The sequence below is a fragment of the Acomys russatus genome, chromosome 12 (assembly GCF_903995435.1).
Source record: "Acomys russatus chromosome 12, mAcoRus1.1, whole genome shotgun sequence".
NCBI classification, from domain to species: domain Eukaryota; kingdom Metazoa; phylum Chordata; class Mammalia; order Rodentia; family Muridae; genus Acomys; species Acomys russatus.
The window spans coordinates 2,487,902-2,509,507 of NC_067148.1; positions in this window are offsets into that span (position 1 = coordinate 2,487,902).

Genomic DNA, 21,606 nt, shown 5'->3' on the forward strand with positions numbered 1-21,606 from the left:
GTGTGGCCATGTTGATTGTCATGGTTGGAAATGGCCTGGCTGGAATGAAGTCAGCTGGACAGAGGGACCAGGCTGGTGCGTAGGATGTGCCTCCTTGTCTAGTCTTGGACTGTAGAGGGTATATCTAGCAATGTGCAAATGTTGGATGTGGTGTGGGATGGCCCAGTATTTTGGCGTATGACTGGAGAGGGTCCTGGCAAAAGCCTAGAGATTGGTATGGCTCTGGCTTGGGTAGTCAGCTTAGGCTGAGGTCACTGGACATTGGACCTGGGCTAGACCTGGTGAGTGGGAAAGTATTTCTGGGATGGGTCAGGGAGACTCACTAGAACAGACCCTGAAGAAGGATGCAGCAGATTGGCTGACTGGAGAGGTTGATGCAGCACAAAAGGGACCTCTGTTATATTATATTTAATGTATTTAACTTAAATACACCTAGAAATCAAACTCCTAGCCATTATAGTTATTTTTATTTTTAAATATGGTTCAGTGACTTGTATCCATAGCTGTGGTTCTTAGAAAAAGACAAAAATAATTTTCCCTTATAGTTTGTTTTAAGTATTTCTTGTTATGTTTTAGGTTTTGTGAACAATAGATATTGTTGTCATGGTTAGGGCCAATAGACACTTGAATTCTATTAATATATGAAAGCATTAAGTGAATTCAAGTTGTTAGTGTATTCTATATTGTAAATGAGGGTGATATATTGCCTGTAAAAATTGCTTTAGGTGGTAAGGTCACAAGACTGATGTTATATGTGACTTACAGAAAGTAAGAAGTATTTTATAGTTTTTTTTTTAACATCTAAAAGTTTGAATTATGACTGGGGTAAAATGCCAACTCAAAATAGTTTTAAATCAAATTTCTCTGATGGCTGAGGGTGTTAAGCATTTCTTTAAGTGCTTCTTAGCCTAGTGTTTCCTCTTTTGAGAATATTCTATTTAGATCTTTACTCCATTTTTTAAAAGATTCATGTATTTATTATTATGTGTACAGTGCTCTGCCTGCATGCATGCCGACAGGCCAGAAGAGGGCATCGGATCACATTATAGATGGTTCTGTGCCACCATGTGGATGCTGGGAATTGAACTCTAGACCTCTGGAAGAACAGCCAGTGCTAGTAACCTCTGAGCCATCTCTCCAGCCCTTTACTCCATCTTTAATTGAGTTACTTTCTTGATGCCTAGTGCTTTGAGTTCTTTACATATTTTAGATATTAGTCCTCTATCAGATATATAGTTAGTAAAAGCCTTTTTTCAATCTGTAGGCTCTCATTTTGTCACAGTGACAGTATCCTTTGCCGTAAGAAGCTTTTCAGTTTCATGAGTTCCCATTTATTAATTGTTCTTATACCTGTACTATTGATTTTCTATTTAGAAAGCTTTTTCATGTTCCAATGAGTTGAAGATTATTCCCCACTTTTGATCAAATTAAGCATATTTGGCCTTACATTGAGTTTTTAAAAAATCTTTTTGTAGGTGAGTTTTGTGCAGAGTAATAAGTGTGTATCTATTTGCATTCTTTCCTGTGTAGCCATCCCACTTACCAGACGCTTCTTTATCAGAAATCATGTGTCCATAGGTATTTGGACTTATATCTGGATCTTCAGTTCCATTCCACTGATCAATGTGTCTGTTTTATGCTAACACCATATTGTTTTTATTACTATAGCTTTATAGTGTAATTTGAAGTTGGTGATACCTACAGCAGTCCTTTTATTATTCAAAGTTGTTTTAGCTGTCGTGTATGTGTGTGTATGTGTATGTGTGTGTGTGTTTGTGTGTCCTTATGAAGATGAGAATTGTCCTTTCAATGTCTATAATGAAGTGTGTTAGAATTTTGATGGAAATTGCATTGAATCTGTAGATTGCTTTTGGTGGGATGGCCATTTTTGCTATAGTAATCCTACGAATCCACGAGCATGGGACATATTTTCCATCTTTTGGTATTTTCTTCAATTTTTCCTTCAGTATCTTCAAGTTTTTTAAAATATATTTTATTAATTTATTCATATTACATCTAAATTGTTATCCCATCCTCCCTCCCTCCCATTTTCCCCTTACTCCCCTCCCCTATAACTGTGACTGAGGGTGACCTCCTCCCCCTGTATATGCTCATAGGGTGTCAAGTCTCTTCTTGGTAGCCTGCTATCCTTCTTCTGAGTGCCCCCAGGCCTCCCCATGCAGGGGACGTGGTCAAATATGGGGCACCAGAGTTCGTGTGAAAGTCAGTCCCCACTCTCCACTCAACTGTGGAGAATGTCCTATCCATTGGCTAGATCTGGGTAGGGGTTCTAAGTTTACTGTATGTATTGCCCTTGGCTGGTGCCATAATTTGAGCTGGACCCCAGGGCCCAGATCGACCCATCATAATGTTCTACTTGTAGGTTTCTAGGACCCTCTGGATCCTTCTATTTCCCCATTCTCCCTTGCTTCTCTCACCTAGAGTCCCAATAGAAAGTCTTCTCCTCTGACCCACTTTCCTGGTAAGTGAAGACTTTCATGAGACATGCCCCTTGGGCTAGTATCCAGATATAAGTGAGTCTATACCATTTGACTCTTTTTTAATATTTATTATGTATACAGTAATACATCAGTATGCATCAGATCACATTATAGATGGTTGTGAGCCACCATGTGGTTGCTGGGAATTGAACTCAGGACCTCTGGAAGAGCAGTCAGGGTTCTTAACCGCTGAGCCATCTCACCAGCCCCTACCATTTGACTCTTTCTGCTTCTGAGTTAACTCACTCATTATGATCATTTCTAGTTCAATCCATTTGTCCACAAATTTTGGAAATTTCTTGTTTTTAATAGCTGAGTAGTATTCCATAGTGTAAATGTACCACAGTTTCTTTATCCATTCTTTGACTGCGGGCCATTTCGGCTATTTCCAGGTTCTGGCTATTAGGAATAAGGCAGCTATGAACATGGTTGAGCAAATGTTCTTGTGTGCTGGTGCATCTTCTGGGTATATTCCAAGGGATAGACTAGCTGGGTCTTGAGGAAGCCTTATTCCCAGTTATCTGAGATAGCAACAGATAGAATTCCAAAGTTTTTTATCATACAAATCTTCTACTTGCTCGGTCAGAGTTAACCCAAAATATTTTGTGCTTTTTGATGATATGGTGAAAGGTGGTATTCCCCTGATTTCTCTCAGTTCATTTGTCATTTGTAAATTGGAAGGCTAATGATTTTTTGTGTATTAATTTTGCATCCAGGTACTCTGCTGAAAGTGTTTATCAACTAGAAAAGTTTCACATTATATAATATGTATCATTCATATTTACTATCCTATCATCTGAAAATAAGGATGCTTTGACATCTTTCTTTCCTGTACCCTTGATCTCCTTTGGTTGTTGTATTGCTGTAGTTTAAGAGTACCATTTTGAATAAAGTACTATTTTGAATAAAGATGGAGAGAGTATATAACTTTGTCTTGTTTCTGATTTTAGTACAAATGCTTTGAATGTCTCTCCATTTAGGTTGATGTTGGCTGTGGGCTTGCTGTAAATTATCTGTATTATGTTGAGGTATGTCCTTGTATCCCTAGTCTCTCAAGGACTTTTATTATAAAAAGTATTTGGCTTTTGTCTAAGGGCTTTTATGCATGATCGTGAGTGGTTGTCTCTCAGTCTGCTTATGTAGCAGATTACACTTACCAATTTATGTATGTTGAACCATCCTTGCATCTCTGGGATGAAGCCTATGTGATCATGGTGAATGCTAATTTTGATGTGTTTTTGTATTCAGTTTGAAAGTATTTTATTGAGAATTTAAAAATTGATATTCATAAGGGAAACTGGTCTGTAATACTCCTTCTCTTTTGGGTCCTTATGTAGTTTAGGTGTCAAGGTGAATATGGCCTCATAAAAAAGACTCAGGCATCATTTCTTCTATTTCAGTTTTGTGGAATGATTTATGAAATTTGGTAGAATTGTGTACCAAGACCATCTGTCCCTGGCATTTTTAGTTGGGTAACAAATGAATATTTCATTTCACTAAGGTTAGGTCTGTTTAGATTGCTTATCTTACTGTGATTTAACTTTGGTAAGTTGTATATATCAGGAAAAGGATCCATTTCTGTTAGGTTTTCCAATGTTGGAGTACATCTTTTTAAAGTATACCCTTATGCTTCTCTCGATTTCTGGATCTCTGATGTTGTGTCTCCTTTTTGGTCTCTAATTTTGTTAATTTGGATCTTCTCCTTTTGCCTTATAGTTAATTTGGCTAAGCATTTGTCCATCTCATTGATTTTCTCAAAGAACCAGCTCTTTGTTTTATTTTGTTCATTTATTTGTTATTGTTTGTTTGTTTGTTTGTTTGTTTGTTTCTTTCTTTCTTTTTAAATTTGAACCCTGAGTTTGATTATTTCTTGTCATCTACTTATTTGGGGCATTATTTCTTCCTTTTGTTCTAGAGATTTTAGGTGTGCCATTAAGTAAATAAATATAAGATCTCCCCCCTCCCCCCCTCTTTTTTTGTTTTTCTGTGTAGCCTTGCGTGTCCTAGACTTGCTTTGTAGACTAGGCTGGCCTCGAACTCACAGTGATCCACCTGCCTCTGCCTCCAGAGTGCTGGGTTCTCCCAATTTTTTTTAAATGTAGACATAGAACATAGTCCTATGAAATTGCCTCTTAGAACTCTCTTCATTGTATCTCATAAGTTTGGTACACCCCAAACTACAGCTTCCCATTGCCACTGGTTGTCCATTCTAATAATCTATTTTTTATTTTTACATATACATTTATATTATTACACATATATACAATAAACTAACTATAGCAAGAAGAACCATGAAACAATCAGGAATTATATAAATGTTACATTCTTAGTGTTTTGGCAATTTGTATTTGACAGCCTTGAAGAAAATATCTTTCCTATCTTGGTGCATCTACAATTCAGAGTATAAATCAATCTCATCACTTCTTGTCATTATCAACTTAAAACATCTATCTAGACCTAAAAACATCTTAACCCCTAAACAACTAAGTTTCATTGTAAAACTAAGCTACCTGGCCTTCAACTCCATCAGAGACTTGAGAAGGAATAAACTTGATTACCTGAGCATGCTGGGAGTGCAGGGTAGTTGCTTTCCAAATGAAAAGATAACAGAGATAGTTTTCTACCTGAATAATCACCGAAAACTCTCTATTATGTTGGAGCATCTTCTTCAGCCTTCTGGCCCAATATATCTGACAGACATATGTGTGAGGCAGGAGCTACTGAGGACTTGCTTACCCTGTCTTGGCAGAGTTTGGCCCTCTACTCCGCCTGCATCCAAGCTTGCTCTTCTTTAGGCAGAATTCTGTCTGTAGTAGAAATGAGGACATTTTGCCCAGTGGCTTGTTTGTGACATTTGAAGCCATCTCCATAGGGAGCTTCTTTGATGCTCATCATCCTCTTTAAGGTAGGCTGGGTGTTGCCAGGAGTTCACCAGTCTCATTGTCAATGAATCTTCAAAATAATAACAAAAAACATTTTAAATGCCATATTCTGCATGTCTCTGAGGTTTTTGAAGACTTTTTCTAACTATCCTACCTTATCTTTCTATAGAGTCATATCTATTTGCCACACCTAAGATGTATATTCTTATGATAAAAGTAGACTAGTGATTGACATGACCATGATTTAATCAGATAACAATTAATTTGTATAATTTATTTATCCTAAACAGCTTGCATTAGCACTTTCAAAGTATTAGAAGTAAACCTTACATTATAATTGAGATATACGGTTATAATACCTCATATTAGAGTGGAAATATTTATATATAATATGTGTGGAGAATACACTTACATTTGAATTCTATACCATTGTATCTAGAATTAAGCTTATTTTGCATCTATATACAAAATTCTATACCAGTGAATTAAAAATAATCTGAGTGACAACTGAGACTTTAAGTTGAGGAGTAGATTCACTAATCTACTTTTTGTTCTATTTCCCCTCTTTCTATCTTTTCAATCCTTATCTCATATCTAAGAACGTAAGATAAGGGGAAAAAGAGATATCATTAAGTCTAACCTTGTTTTCTTTCTAAATAAGACCAATAATAACTTGTAACCAACTCCCATTACTAATAACCCTCTATAGCCCAAGAAAGCAACCAAAAACCTACCTGGCCCTCTAAAAGGAAATGGGGAGTCATTCTCTTAAAGTTTCTTCTGGCTGATTTGGGATGAATAATACCTTGTAGGAACCCAAATAAAATTGGGGAAATGGTTAAACAAGCTAGGAATCACATTTGTGGTCCAGTTTCTAAATGTTGAGAAAGTCCAGGCCCAATAATCTATTTTAAGGTGCCCAAAACAAAGCTATATTTTCATAACTTCTACTCCTTTGTACATTTATGTTTTTGATAACTAATTTACATCATTTTCTGTTGTATAAACATTAACCAATTTTTATAGCTATAGCTTTTGGTGGTTTTGTTTGTTTCAAGATTTGTGAATTTTTGTATTGTAGGCAAAGAAAATGCTGACATGGTAAGCCATAATATTTAATGTATGAAAATTTGAATTGGTATTTTTATTAATGAATATTACTGTGTCTTTTCTATTTCTATCCTCCTTTGATGAATAGCTTTTTATCTCATAGTGATAAGTTTACATTAGAAAAATCTGACTTTTTTAAGTTATAAAAATGATTTTTGTAGGGAAGATTAAATATAATAAAATTTATGTTTGCTTGATTTATGATTAGGTTAACTTTCTGTCTTTAAAATCTTCTATATTTTACATATTCTGAATAGAATTTTATAATGCAAATTTTATTAATTCAGTAATTTATCATTTGAAAATTATGAATGAAGTAATTTACCTTTGTAATTATAAAAATTGACAGCTAAATTAAATTATAAAACAGTTAAATTAATTTATATGAAATAACTAAATTTTTAAGTTACTTTAGAACAAACATTAAAAGCTATATTTACATAAAATCATTATGGTTTTAGTATCTTCTTTCCAAAAGGAAATCTTTGGGTACAGAAAGCATGTTTTTGAAAAACATGTAACAGTAAATAAAGGTAATGGTTGTAGCTTTATATCAGAATTAAATATTGTTATTTCTTTGTGGTTTTTTTTGATATTGGGTTCATAATATCATAAAATGTGTCTTTATGTGTCCACATGTTTGTATGTTCATATGATGTGAGCTTGTGTTCATGTGTGTGATGATATACATACATGTGTGTGGCTTGTATGTGGAGGCCAGATGCCAATTTCAATTGTCTTTCATAATTGCTCCATATTATTTATTTTTCTCTGATTATTGATCACTGCCCTTGAAATATTGCCTTATTTACCTTTGGCTGGGGAAAGGAATTCTTCATTGTCTGCTAAACCAGCAGTGACTTTCTCTGAAGGAGATGCCAGGCAAAGCAATACTGACATCCCTCAGGGCCCACCAATAATTACCTCTAGACCTATAACCAGATGGCTTAAGGTAAAGCAGGCTCCGAGAGGGGAGGTGGAAGGCACAGTCCGTGAGGAGGTGCACTACACTACTAAAGAGATTATTGAGTTTGTAATTCATTCAGGCAGAAGTCTGGAGAATATGCATATGAATGAATTTTAAGGGTGTGGGATAATGGTTTTAGGAACATAAAACTGGATCCGGCTGAGTTTATTGACATGGTCCTCTAAGTGGTGATTCTAGGTTTAATATGGAAGTTCAAACAGTTTTTTTAAAAAAAAGGTCTAAGTTTGTTTCAATGGTTGGCTGGAGAAAGTGTCAAAAAATAGCCTACTGAAAAGGATCTGGAGATGCCTGACATCCCCTGACTTATTGATGAAGGGATTTTAGGGCCTAGGGAAATTGCAGTGCTAGAGAGGTACACTGTAGAACCTGATCCTCCACAATGGTAAGGCCCAGAAGTCATGCCCCTCGCTAATGTTACAAGACGAAATATGGCAAGTGGAGACCAGCACATGTGAAGAGCTTTGCTGTCACCCCTTTTCTTGTGCCAGACCTTAGGTTTGGAAATGAGCCTGATTGGCTGGCTGGATTAAATGTAATGGGTTTAATTGGATCCGGAGGTCGCTGGGGCTGGGTGGCAGCACTGAATTGCCAAAGGCAAAGTGATCATAGTTACTGTAATGGGCAGCATAGACAAAGCAATGTCCACAGTGGCCCAAACTGTGATGGTCAGCACAGGCAAAGTGAATTTCCTGGTGCCATGATTCATATGGACCTTTAACATTGACTAATCAGTCATGGTGTTTCCAGGCATGAAATAGATAAGAGGCCTACTGAATTTCCCTTTCATCTGTATAAGCAGAAAGGTTCTCAAACAAACGAAAGAAAAGCTACATGGATCATGGCAAAAAAAGGATCTTGCCTTGTTAATCAATTTTCAGACTTGAGCCAGTTTGCAGACTCAGAATCCCTTGAATGAGGGGATGGTCATGTTCCCCTGAGGAAGGACCTTGGTAAATTGCATAATATTTTACTGTTAGCATTTCTCCTATCCTTCATTAGAGGGACCTCTGGCCTTTGAAAAGGGTAACTGTACACTGGGGGAAACTGGGGTTTCTGGGGTATGTTAGATGGTGGTTCTGAATTGATACTGATTCTATAAGATCCCAAGAAACACCGTGGCCCTCCAGTAAAAGCAGAGGCTTGTGGACGTCAGGGGGTTATTAGAGTTTGGGCCCAAGTCAAATTCATACTCTGGACTCAAATTGTGCCTATATTCCTAGTCCCAGAATGGGATACGTATACTTAGAAGTTGACCGAATTCTCACATTGGCTCCTTGACGTGGAAATGAGGGCTGTTATGATTGGGAAGGCTAAATGGAGGCTTTTGGAATTGCCTCTGCCAAGAGAAATAGTGAATCAAAACCAGTGTCGGATCCCTGGAGGGACTGTGGGAATTAGTTCTACCATCAGGGACTTGAAAGAGGCAGGGGCAGCAGTTTGCACCACATTTCCCTTTAAATCCTTTTCTGTTTTATTTTGTTTTTTGAAGCAGGGTACTTTATAGACCAGGCTGGCCTCAAACTAACTGAGATCTGCCTGCCTCTGCCTTCTGTAGTGCTGGCATTAAAGGTGTGTGCCACCATGCCCAGCTGTAGTGCAGAAGACAGATAGGTCATGAAGAGTGATAATTGAGTATCAAAAATTCAATTAGGAGGTGATTCCAATTGCAGCTGCTGGTCCAGGTGTGGTATCCTTACTTAAACAGACTAACACATCTCCTTGTACATGGTATACAATTATTGATCTACAAATGCCCTTTTCTTGGTTCTTGTTCATAAAGACTACTAGAAACAATTTGCTTTCAGTTGGCAAGGCCAACAGTACACCTTTACAGTTTTACCTCAAGGATATTTTAACTCTCTAGTCCTGTGTCATAACTTAGAAAGGATGTTGATCATCTCTCTCTTTCACAAAGTGCCATATTGGTTCTCTATATTGACGAAATTCTGCTGATTGGACCAAGTGAACTCATTTCTTTTTTTTTTCTACTTTTTTAAAATTAATTTATTCTTATTACATCTCAATGGTTATCCCATCCCTTGTATCCTCTCATTCTTCCCTTCCTCCCATTTTTCCCTTATTCCCCTCCTATATGACTGTTCCTGAGGGGGATTACCTCCCCCTGTATATGCTCATAGGGTATCAAGTCTCTTCTTGGTAACCTGCTGTCCTTTCTCTGAGTGCCACCAGGTCTCCCCCTCCAGGGGACATGGTCAAATATGAGGCACCAGAGTACGTGAGAAAGTCATATCACACTCTCCACTCAACTGTGGAGAATATTCTGACCATTGGCTAGATCTGGGAAGGGGTTTAAAGTTTACCTCCTGTATTGTCCTTGGCTGGTGCCTTAGTTTGAGCGGGACCCCTGGGCCCAAATCTGCCTATCATAATATTCTACTTGTAGGTTTCTAGGACCCTCTGGATCCTTCTACTTTGCTATTCTTTCATGCTTCTCTCATCTAGAGTCCCAATAGGATGTCCTCCCCTCTGTCCCAGTTTCCTGGTAAGTGAAGGCTTTCATGGGACATGCCCCTTGGGCTAGTATGCAGATATAAGTGAGTATATACCATTTGAGTCTTTCTGCTTCTGGGCTAACTCACTCATTATGATCATTTCTAGCTCAATCCATTTGTCCACACATTTTGGGAATTTCTTGTTTTTAATAGCTGAGTAGTATTCCATAGTGTAAATGTCCCACAGTTTCTTTATCCATTCTCCTACTGATGGACACTTAGGCTGTTTCCATGTTCTGGCTATTATGAATAAGGCTGCTATGAACATGGTTGAGCAAATTTTCTTGTTGTGTGCTAGAGCATTCTCTGGGTATATCCCAAGGAGTGGAATAGCTGGGTCTTGAGGAAGCCCTATTCCCATTTTTCTGAGATAGCACCAGATAGATTTCCAAAGTGGCTGTACTAGTTTGCATTCCCACCAGCAATGAAGGAGTGTTCCTCTCTCCCCACATCCTCGCCAGCATGTGTTGTCGCTTGAATTTTTGATCTTAGCCATTCTGATGGGTGTAAGATGGAATCTCAGAGTTGTTAGTCACAGGAAGCCCTGTGACTAAGGAGGTTGAGCATTTCTTTGATTCTCAGCCATTTGATATTCCTCTGTTGAGAATTCTCTGTTTAGTTCCAAGTCCCATTTCTCAATTGGGTTATTTGGTTTGGTGGTGTTTAATTTCTTGAGTTCTTTATATATTTTGGATATTAGACCTTTGTCAGATGACGGGTTGGTGAAGATCTTTTCCCAGTCTGTAGGCTGTCGCTTTGTTCTCTTGACAGTGTCTCCTGCCTTGCAAAAGCTTCTCAGCCTCATGAGGTCCCATTTATTAATTGTTGACATTAAGGCCTGGGCTGTTGGTGTTCTGTTCAGGAAGTTGTCTCCTGTGCCTATGTGATCCAGGCTCTTCCGCACTTTTTCCTCTAACTGTGTTAATGTCTCTGGTTTTATGTTGAGGTCTTTGATCCACTTGGATTTGAGTTTTGTGCATGGTGAAAAATATGGGTCCAGTTGCCTTTTTTTCCACATAGACCTCCAGTTAGACCAGCACCATTTGTTGAAGATGCTATCCTTTTTCCATTGAATGGATTTGGCTTCTTTGTCAAAAATCAAGTGACCATATGTGTGTGGATTCATATCTGGGTCTTTGATTCAATTCCATTGATCAACCAGCCTGTTGCTGTGCCAGTACCATGCTGTTTTAATTACTATTGCTTTATAGTATAGTTTGAGATCAGGTATGGAGATTCCTCCAGAGGATCTTTTATTGTACAAGATTGTTTTAGCTATTCTGGGTTCTTTGTTTTTCCATATGAAGTTCAGAATTGAACTTTTAATGTCTTTAAAAAATTGTGTAGGTATTTTGATAGGGATTGCATTGAATCTGTAGATTGCTTTTGGTAGGATGGCCATTTTTACTATGTTAATTCTCCTGATCCATGAGCAAGGAAGATCATTCCATCTTCTCATGTCATCTTCAATCTCTTTCTTCAGAGTTTTTAAGTTTTTTTCAAACAAGTCCTTCACTTGCTTAGTTAGAGTAACTCCTAAATATTTTATATTGCTTGTGGCTAATGTGAAGGGTGTGGTTTTCCTAATTTCTTCCTCTGCAAGCTTGTCATTTGTGTATAGGAAGGCTACAGACTTTTTTGAGTTAATTTTGTATGCAGCTAATTTGTTGAAGGTGTTTATGAGCTGTAGGAATTCTCTGATGGAAATTTGAGGGTCACTTATGTACATTATCATATCATCTGCAAATAGGGTAAATTTGACTTCCTCCTTTCCTATTTGGATACCCTTGATCTCCTTTTGTTGTCTTATTGCTCTGGCTAGAACTTCGAGTACTATATTGAAGAGATATGGAGAGAGTGGGCAGCCTTGCCTTGTTCCCGATTTTAGATGGAAGTTCCTTGAGTATCTCACCATTTACTTTGATTTTGGCTATTGGCTTGCTGTATATAGCCTTATTATGTGTAGGAAAGTGCCTTGTATCACCAATCTCTCCTAAAACTTTAAAACATGAATGGGTGTTGGATTTTATCAAATGCTTTCTCTGCATCTAAAGAGATGATCATGTGGTTTTTTTCTCTTCAGTTTGTTTATATGGTGGATTACATTGATGGATTTCTGTGTATTAAACCATCCCTGCATGCCTGGAATGAAGCCTACTTGGCCATGATGAATGATATCTTTGATGTGTTCTTGTATTCGTTTTGCCAGTATTTTATTTAGTATTTTTGCATCGATGTTTGAACTCATTTCTAACACATATGCACAACAGAGGATGGGAAATAAATCTAACCTAAATTCAAGGGCCTTCTTCCACAGGGAAATTTTTAGGAGTCCAGTGGTATATAACATGCAGAGATATTTCTTCTAAGGTGAAGGATAAGTTATTGTACCTGGCCCCTTCCACCACCAAAAAGAAGCACAAAGTTTAGTGTGCCTATTTGGTGACAGCACATTCTTCACTTGAGTGTATTATTCCAACCTATATACCATGCCACACTGAAAGCTGCTAGCTTTCTGTGGGGCCTAGAACAGGAGAAGGCTCTTCAACAGGTCCAGGCTGCTCTACCACTTGGACCATAAGATGCAGCAGACCCGATGGTACTTGAGGTGTCAGTGGCAGATAGGGATGTTCTTTGAAGCCTTTGGCAGGTCTCTATAGGTGAATCAAAGAAGAGACCTTTGGGATTTTGGAGCAAGGCTCAACCATCATTTGTAAACAACTTTTCTCCCTTTGAAATACATCTGCTTGCCTGCTATTGGGCCTTAATTAAAACTGAATGTTTGATTATCGCCACCAAGTTACCATGCAACCTGAGCTGTCCATAAATTGGGAGTTATTAGACCCATCAAGTGATAAAGTACACAGCATCAATTCATTATCAAATTGAAGTGGAATATATATGATCAGGCCCAGGCAGGTCCTGCGTATACAGGTAAGTTATGTGAAGAAGTTGCCCAAATGCCTATTGTTTCTACTCCCTTTACAATGCTGCCTCATGAGTTTTTCCCTAGGATTGGTTTATGGAGGAATAGAAGAGTAGGGTCTGGTTTAATGATGGTTGTACTTTATGTAGGCACCACCCAGAAGTGGGCAGCTGTAGCTCTTTCTGGCACTACCCTGAAAGACATCTGTATTGGCTGGTTTTGTGTGTCAACTTGACACAAGCTAGAGTCATTAGAGAGGAAGGAGCCTCAATTGAGGAAAATGTCTCCATGAGATCCAGCTGTAAAGCATTTTATTAATTAGTCATCGATGAGGAAGGGCCCAGCCCATTGTTGGGGGTGCCATCCTGGGTTCTATAAATAGTAAGCTGAGCAAGACATGAAGAAGGAAGCCAGTGATCAGCATTCTTCCATGACCTCTGCATCAGCTCCTGCCTCTAGGATGCTGCCTGTCCTGACTTCCTTCAGTGATGAACAGCAATGTGGAAATGTAAGCCAAATAAACCTTTCCCTCCCCAGCTTGCGTTTTGGTTATAGTATTTTGTTACAGCAATAGAACCCCTAAATAAGACACCACCAGTGAAGGGAAATCTTCACAGTGGGCAGTGTGTTTGCTTATTTTGTTTTTGTTTTTTAATCAAGAATACTTTTTAAATTTTTATTTTTTTATTAATTCATCATATTACATCTCACTAGTTATCCCATCCCTTGTACTCTCCCATTCCTCTCTCCCTCTCGCTTTCCCCCTACTCCCCTCCCCTATGACTGTGATTGAGGGGGACCCACAGAACCATGTATTGGAAGTTGGGATGCTGACCCCGATATCCAGGCATTGCAATTGGGGAAGTGGGGGAATCTGAGGTCTGGTTGTTAGAGCTGAGCACCTCTGGAACTGGGGACCCCTACCCCCAGCTGGAGTAGGCAAAAAAGTGTTTATTTCTTTATCCCATTTTCCTGGAATACTTCTTTTTTCCTTTCTCTCATCCTAAGGTATTATCTGCCTTTGGAAGTGAAGTATGGTTTTGTAGTCCACAAATAAATCTCATTTTCTAAGCCAGTTACCTAACTTTTGTCTTTTGATTGGGCAGTTGCTATCCCAAACATCATTAATATTCTATTTATGTGTTTTAAAAATTTTATTATATTCTTTTATTGACTAACTTCTCTATCTTTGTGTCAAGCCCTGTTACACTGTTTTTTTATATGATCCTTTCTGTTAGTGAACCTTACAGCTGAACTCTTTATTAGGCTTACTGAATTCTTTCTCGTCATCTTCATTTATATTTTCCTCAGTATTTTTATCTCTTCATTGAAGTCTTTTCTCATATTGTCTTAGTTGTGGTTACCATTGCTGTGATGAAACACCATGACCAAAAAGAACATGGAGAGGAAAGGGTTTATTTTGCTCACAGTTCTATAAACAATTCATCATCAAAAGCAGTGAGGGCAGGAACTCAAGCAGGGCAGGAACCTGGAGGCAGGAGCTGATGCAGAATCTATGGAGGGGTGCTGTTTATGGGATTACTCCTCATGGCTCATCAGCCTGCTTTCTTATGGAACCCAAGACCACCAGCTCAGGAAAAGCACCACCCACAATTGACTGGGCCCTCCCCCATTGATTGCTAATTAAGAAAATGTCTTAAAGCTGAAACTCAGTTAACTCTAGCTTGTATCAAGTAGACATAAAACTCGCTTAATATACATATCATGGATTATCCTCCATATTTCATGAGGTGTTCATTTGTGTTTTGAGAGGTGGGGTTCAATCAAGAATTTATCCTTCTCTAACTTTCTTAAAGTGTTTATTCATGAATTCATTGAATTCTCTGAACTCATTCAACTGGTTTATAATTTTTATTTTGAATTCTTTATCTTGTTATTATTAAAGACAAACTATGGGATTCCTGGTTTTGGGGGAACAGCATGCTGTCTTAGTTGGTTTCAGTTTTGTTTTGTGTTTTGGATGTTTTTCTTGTGAGACCTAGGCTTCTGGAGTTAGAGTGTGGCCTGTGTCTTTTGTTATGGTTTTTGGCTCAGAGGACCAGCTGGTGATTATTAGATGAGTCCTAGGAGCATGGTGGGCAGGGCTGGATGCAAAACCTGATGGAGAGACTGTATCAAGGGTTCTTAACCAGTTACATGGAGCTGCTGGCTGCAAAGTCTCAAAATGGCAGCAGGTGGCAGGCAGAGATTGGGATGAGAGTCTGGAAGATGGGGCTGAGAGGTGCAGAGAGGGGCAGGGGCAGGAGGAGGGGCAGAGAGAGGGGCGGCAGGGGGGTAGGGTTTTTGCTGTACCAAGTTGTGTGGCTCAAGAGTCTCTGAAAAACGGTGGGTGGCAGGCAGAGCTTAGGATGGAGTCCCAAGGGGTGAACATAAACGTTTTTGTTGATAAACATTCTAATATACAGGCATAACAAACTACAAAATTAAAGCATGCTAGATAAATATAAACTACAGTCACTAAATTTGTCAGTTTCAAGGGTTTTCTGAAGTCTGAATTTTGTATCATAGGATTTTTGTGTTATTATATAATACTAGTTTAATTTAATCTATGTATGAGTGATGCCATGCATCATTATCAGTCGCATTCAGGCAGTTGATCATTTTCAGAAGCCAAGATCCATACTACACACCTTTAGGCTCAGATCTTTGAAGGCTAAGGCAGGAGGCAGGCCATCTAGGATACATAACAAAGCTGCCTCAAAGCAGTCAATATATTGTTCTTGATTTTTCCATGTTAAAAAAAAAATGCTCATTGCAGAACAGTGACCCCAGCAGCACCAATAGGCCCCTAGACCTAGCATCATGCAGGCAGGGAGTGGTGGTGTGTGAATTCCTTTTATCCTCCGCCTAACCAAGACAGCACAGAGGTTAAGAGGGAAGTATGTTATGGACGCTAGCTGACTATAGGGCCCAGTGGACTGAGGTGGGGAGAATAAACCATCTACCCTGCCCCACTTTGGCAAGCAGCAGTCCTGGGATCACACATTTGGAAGGGATCACCCTGTGGCTGACTGCTTTCCTTTGTGCTGTTGGTTCCCAAAGCTAGAAAGAAGGAAGCAGGAGCAGTGCCCCAAGCATGACTCTCTGCAACGCCTATTTATTTCCTTGTTTATGCTGATGCTGGGCAGGCCCTCACCTGTACCCTTTGGGCACTCAGAAAAGCAAAGGACTGGGGAGGCTGGACCAGGTTTCAAGGGCACAGGCAATGCGGCTTTTGGCTGTGTACCTAGGGTGCTTTATTCTCCACAGAGTGATCCATGCTAAGGTGGGTTGGGCTTGGGCTAATGTCCCCATATGTACAGTACTGAATAAAGTGGGTCTCTGAGGGAAAAAAAAATGCTCATATTGCTCTTCAAAACATAAGCCCCAGGGGCTAGAGGTGAAGCTCAGTGATAGAGTGTGCACGCCTTGTATACACTAGTCCCTGCCTTCAAATCCTCAGTACCCACTTTTCCCTCCAAACAAATACCTTAAACAGCAAAATAATAGCAGATTTGTCCTCTGAGAGGCTTCACTCAGCAGCACTTCAAAACAGATGCTAAGATTCACAGCCCAAAATGGGGTGATACAGAGGGAGTACTGTGGAAAAGTGGGGGGAAGGAGAAAAGCACCTGGAGATGACAGGAACTCCACAAGAAGACCAGAAGAACCAACTAGCCAGGGCCCAGAGGGGCTTGCTTCGACTAAAGCACCAATTAAGGACCATGCATGGACTGGACGTAGGCCCCCTATACAGATGTAGCCAATGGGCAGCTCAGACGTCATGTGAGTCCCACAATAATGAGGGTGGAGGTTATCTCTCTGTTGCCAGCTTCTTGATCACTTCCACCTGGTGGGGCTGCCTCACCAGGCCACAGGGGAAGAGGACATGCTCAGGCCTGAAGCACTTGATGAACTAGGGTGGATGGGAATGGGACCTCCTGTTTTCTGAGGAATGCGGGAGACAGAGGATGGGACTGGGAGGAGAGGAGGGATGGGGCTACAACGGGATGTACAGTGAATAAACAACAACGAGAAGTAAGGAGTTTGCATTGATCATAACTGGCTTCTAGAAAAACCTGTACAGCTGTAGCAACACTACATTTCATTTACATTTTAAGATGGGATGTAACTCGGTTAACAACAGTGTTTTCCTAGCAAGCATGAGCCCTATGTTCAGTCTTCAGCCCCACATCAGCCTAGTAGAGTAGCTCCTGCCTGTATTCCAGCACTAGGAAGGGGGAGGTAGGAGGATCAGAAGTTCAAGGTTATTCTTGGCTACACAGTAAGTTCAAGGCTAGCCTCAGCAACATGAGATCCTGTCTTTAAAAAAAAAATATTCTCTGAGCTGGGCACTACCACCTGTAATCCCAGCACTCAGGGTGGCAGGGGCACGGAGATCACTGTGAGTTCGAGACTAGCCTGGTCTACAAAGCAAGTCCGGGCCAGCCAAGGCTACACAGAGAAACCCTGTCTTGACTCCCAATTCTGTGTATCAGCTACACTTGGAATAAGAATGCTTTGTGTAATTTTGCATAAGTAAAACATTTCAAAGATTGCAATTTTTGCTCATGTATATAGAGTCAACATGAACATAATAACATGGACCTTATAAATGTCATGTCACATTCTTTCTTCAAAGACTAACATGACCAATGTCTTGACTGTAGGAGAAGAAGAGAAGGCGCTTGGAACGTTTTGGACTTCTGTGATTCATTTCTGTCTTCTCTCCAGGTTTTATACTTTAAAATTAAAGATTTCATCTTCTTTTCATCATCAGTTCTTTAAGATTAAAGAATTCTTTGACATTGGTTTGTACTTATAATGTCACTGCTATAATTTATAAATAAAAAATTAAAAAGTCATTTATATTTACTGTGTACTAGAGCAGAATGGAGTTGCATATTTTATTTATTTATTTATTTTTTTGCATAGGACATTTTAATATATTAAATGTAAAAGTGTTTTTAAACATTTATGTAAGCAACATTTATGATGATCACAAATTTTAGTTATTTTAATCGTGCTTGAGATGAGTGATTGTTGATAATTTATTATTAAAATATTGATTTTCCTCATGGGCCCCTTGATTTAAATATGTGTGGCTGGAGGTTAACTGAAATATTCTGTCAAAATAAATTACAAGCTTAAACTTTATTCGTATTTTTGGCTTAAGTATGTGGAGTTAAGATAGTTCTTACCTCATAATTTTGATGTATTTTGCAGTGAATTTGATATAGAACATTTGTTAAAGATACCATTTTTTTATGGAAAACATCTGGGGTAATTATAATTAGTTCAGGATCTGTAGTGTTTGTTTTAAAAGCTGTTGAATTCATGGAGAAAGAAACATCTTTTACTTAATGACTAGAATAATCAAAATTAATATGGAAACCATTTATGGTACTGGTGTCTGTGGCTTACAGGATAATTTTAGAGTACTCCAAAAGGAAATGAGGGGTAACTTGTACGTAAAGTGCCGGATTGGCACGTTACACCTGTTAGTGTGCATCGTTTGGAACAGCTGTGTCTTTTATTGTCAGTAAACAGATGCAGAACATACTGGAATGTTTTAAAGCAATATGTTAATCCTGCCTTCCCCTACTGACCGTCTCACAGTATAGTGATTAAATATTGGCTGTGCAGCTGTTACCTACAATTATAGCATTGCTTAGTTAATTTCTTCTTCCCAAGCCCAACTGTTTTAAAATTTAAGGAAATAATGTTTAACCTTGAGGTTTTTTATAATGTACTTTATTTAATACAAGTTGATTTATAAAAATAAGGTACTTAAATATTATAAAAAATTCATGCACATGAAATTTGTATAAATATGTTAGTAAATTACTGTTCTTGGTAGCTTAAGCAAAATTTAAATGTGCTTTTTAATTTTTCTTAATTTGTTCATGAATGTTAATGAGTTTTAATATAATAACTTGTATTTTATTCTTGAAAAGTTTCACCAAGAAGCTGAATAGGAAATGAGTCTCATTAAGTATTTTTGAGCTGAAGTATATAACATTTCCTTAGAACAGTGCCTTCACTCACTGTTTAAAGTATACTACACACCTTTTGGAATTTATAATAACCTCTTTATAATTTAATTATGCTTTAATTCTTATTATTTCACCATGTCAGAGAATATATTTTAAAGATTATTTAACTATCCAGTTTACATACAACCTTAAAGATCAATTGTATTAGCCAAAATTACAAATACAATATTAGACTTATTTTATAAAACATGTTAATTGCATTATAATATTCTTGACTTTATTTTGTAGTTGAGGAATTTCAAGTTTAGAGACATGAAGTTGGCCAGCACCCTATGTCTAGAAAGTGGTGAGGCTTGGATTTAACCAAGACATTTTCACCATTAGACTTCTTTTTTTTTCCTTCCTTTTTTTGTTGTTTCAAAACAGGGTTTCTCTGTGTAGCCTTGCATGTCCTGAACTCACTTTGTAGACCAGGCTGGCTTCGAACTCACAGCAGTCCACCTGCCTCTGCCTCCCTGAGTACAGGGATTAAAGGCATTTGCCACCACGCCCAGCTTAGACATCTGTTTCTTAACAGCTTTGCCTTAACTAGGGTCAACAATGTTATGAAGTATTGCTGGAGGAAATTTAATGCAAGTCCATTATGAGGTACTTCTTTGGAGGCAAAATATCCTTACATGCAAACTGTATGAAATATATGGATAGAAACATTTTATTTTCATGTTATATTGTGAAGATTTCTTCCCACCTAGTATTGATGCAGAATAGAAATTATGTACAAACTAAACTTTAGGAGTGTTCTGGTTTTAGTCACTCCCTGCATCCCAGCATAATTATTACAATGTTTAGACAGCATGGCTAAAATCAAAGCACATGAAACATACATGGAGCAATAGGACTCACAGCACTTGGTATCTCCTCACACAGCTATTTGTTAACCTATCAGGAGTGGGCACCACACAGGAGCCCATACAGCAAACCCCTGAAACGAGCTGCACAGGCTCTGGTGATGCTCCTTTGTGGAGGTGACTCTATGATCCTGCCATTCTTTGGCCTCCAAACAAGCATTCTTTGCTTCAAAAGATCTTAAAAAGGCAGTATAAGAGGCAGCTTTACTTATATTATTATTTTACTTATGCCTTCACTTAGAAATATTAGTTACTATTGAAATTTCTTCTATGGCCAGGGGCTGATGACGCATGCCTTTAATTCCAGCATTTGGGAGGCAGAGGCAGGTGGATATCTGTGAGTTTGAGGCCAGCCTGGTCTACAGAGTGAGTTCCAGGACAGCCAGAACTGTTACACAGAGAAACCCTATTTCAAAAAACAAACAAACAAAAAAATACAACAACAATAACAACAAATATGTTCTATGAAGTGATTGACTTTCTCCAGGTATTAGTGCTAACTGCATCTGTGTTCGTGTTTCTCATGTGTGCGAGTCAGCAATAAGTAAGTTAATTGAAGATCACTCCTGTCTTATAAAGTTGGTGTGTACTTGACTTAATTTCTTCAAAAAACAAAAACAAACAAAACCCCAAAGAATCTAAAACTGTCTAGCTAATCACTCCTGTTCCTCCAAGATGCCCATCTCTAACAGATGCTCAGTGCCGTGTAGTTTCCCTGACACTGATGAGAATGTTCGTAAGATTAACTAGGATCAACAATGCCATGAAGCGTTGCTGGAGGAAATTTAATACAGTACAATACAAGGCCATTATGAGGTACTTCTTTGGAGGCAAAATGTTCTCACATGCAAGCTGTGTGAAATATATGACTAGAAACATCTTATTTACATGAAATACTATGAAAAATATAAAATATACTATTTTAAAATGAAAACAGTTCTACATTATTTTTGCTAACATCGATCAGCAGTCCTATAGTTTTTTGCATTACCTTTTTTTAAAAAAGTGTGTGTGTGTTGATAATTCTGCGAATGTGCTTGTGTATGCTGCAAAGGTTCGCACTCATGTGCATGTGCTTGTGCGTGTGTTTCAGGGTGTGCACCGGTGTGCACGTGTCTCTGGAAGCCAGAGGTCAGTGCTGGGTCTCTTGTGTTCACGCTGCCCTTTATTTAAGAAACGATGTACTTGATGTTCATACATTTGTGTTTGATGAAGCGCGTCCTGTTCCTTCCCATCTAATGTCTCCTCCACCCCTTACTTTTCCTCGTTGATGTCATGTGTGTGTGCGCTCTCTTTCTCTGTGCCTATGTCTGCTTTTAAACCTGCTGAGTCCATTTAGGACTGGCTGGGTGTGCATGCACTGGAGCAAGGGTCTGCATCCCTGAGTAAATCTGACTATTCCTCATTCGCAGCTGTCAACTGCCAAAACAGCCTCAGAGAGCGGTAGGGCTCCTAGCACTTGACTGACCTGGTGTGGTACACGTCCACCTCACTTTGGAAAGTGCGACTTTCACAGAACCTGGATCTCCCCAATTTAGCTAGGTTGACTGCCCAGCACCTAGGGCTTCTCCTTTCTTAGCCTCCTCAGCCCTGAGATTGCAGGCATACCCTGTGCTTCTGCCTTTACTTGGATATGTGTACACTATGTTTTCTTTATTCATTCATCTCATGATGGACACTGAATTTGATATAAACCTTAATTATTTATAGTAGTATTCCATTAAACAGTATAATACAGATAGTTTTGTCGTACTGCCCAGATTTCCTTTGGAAATATACCCA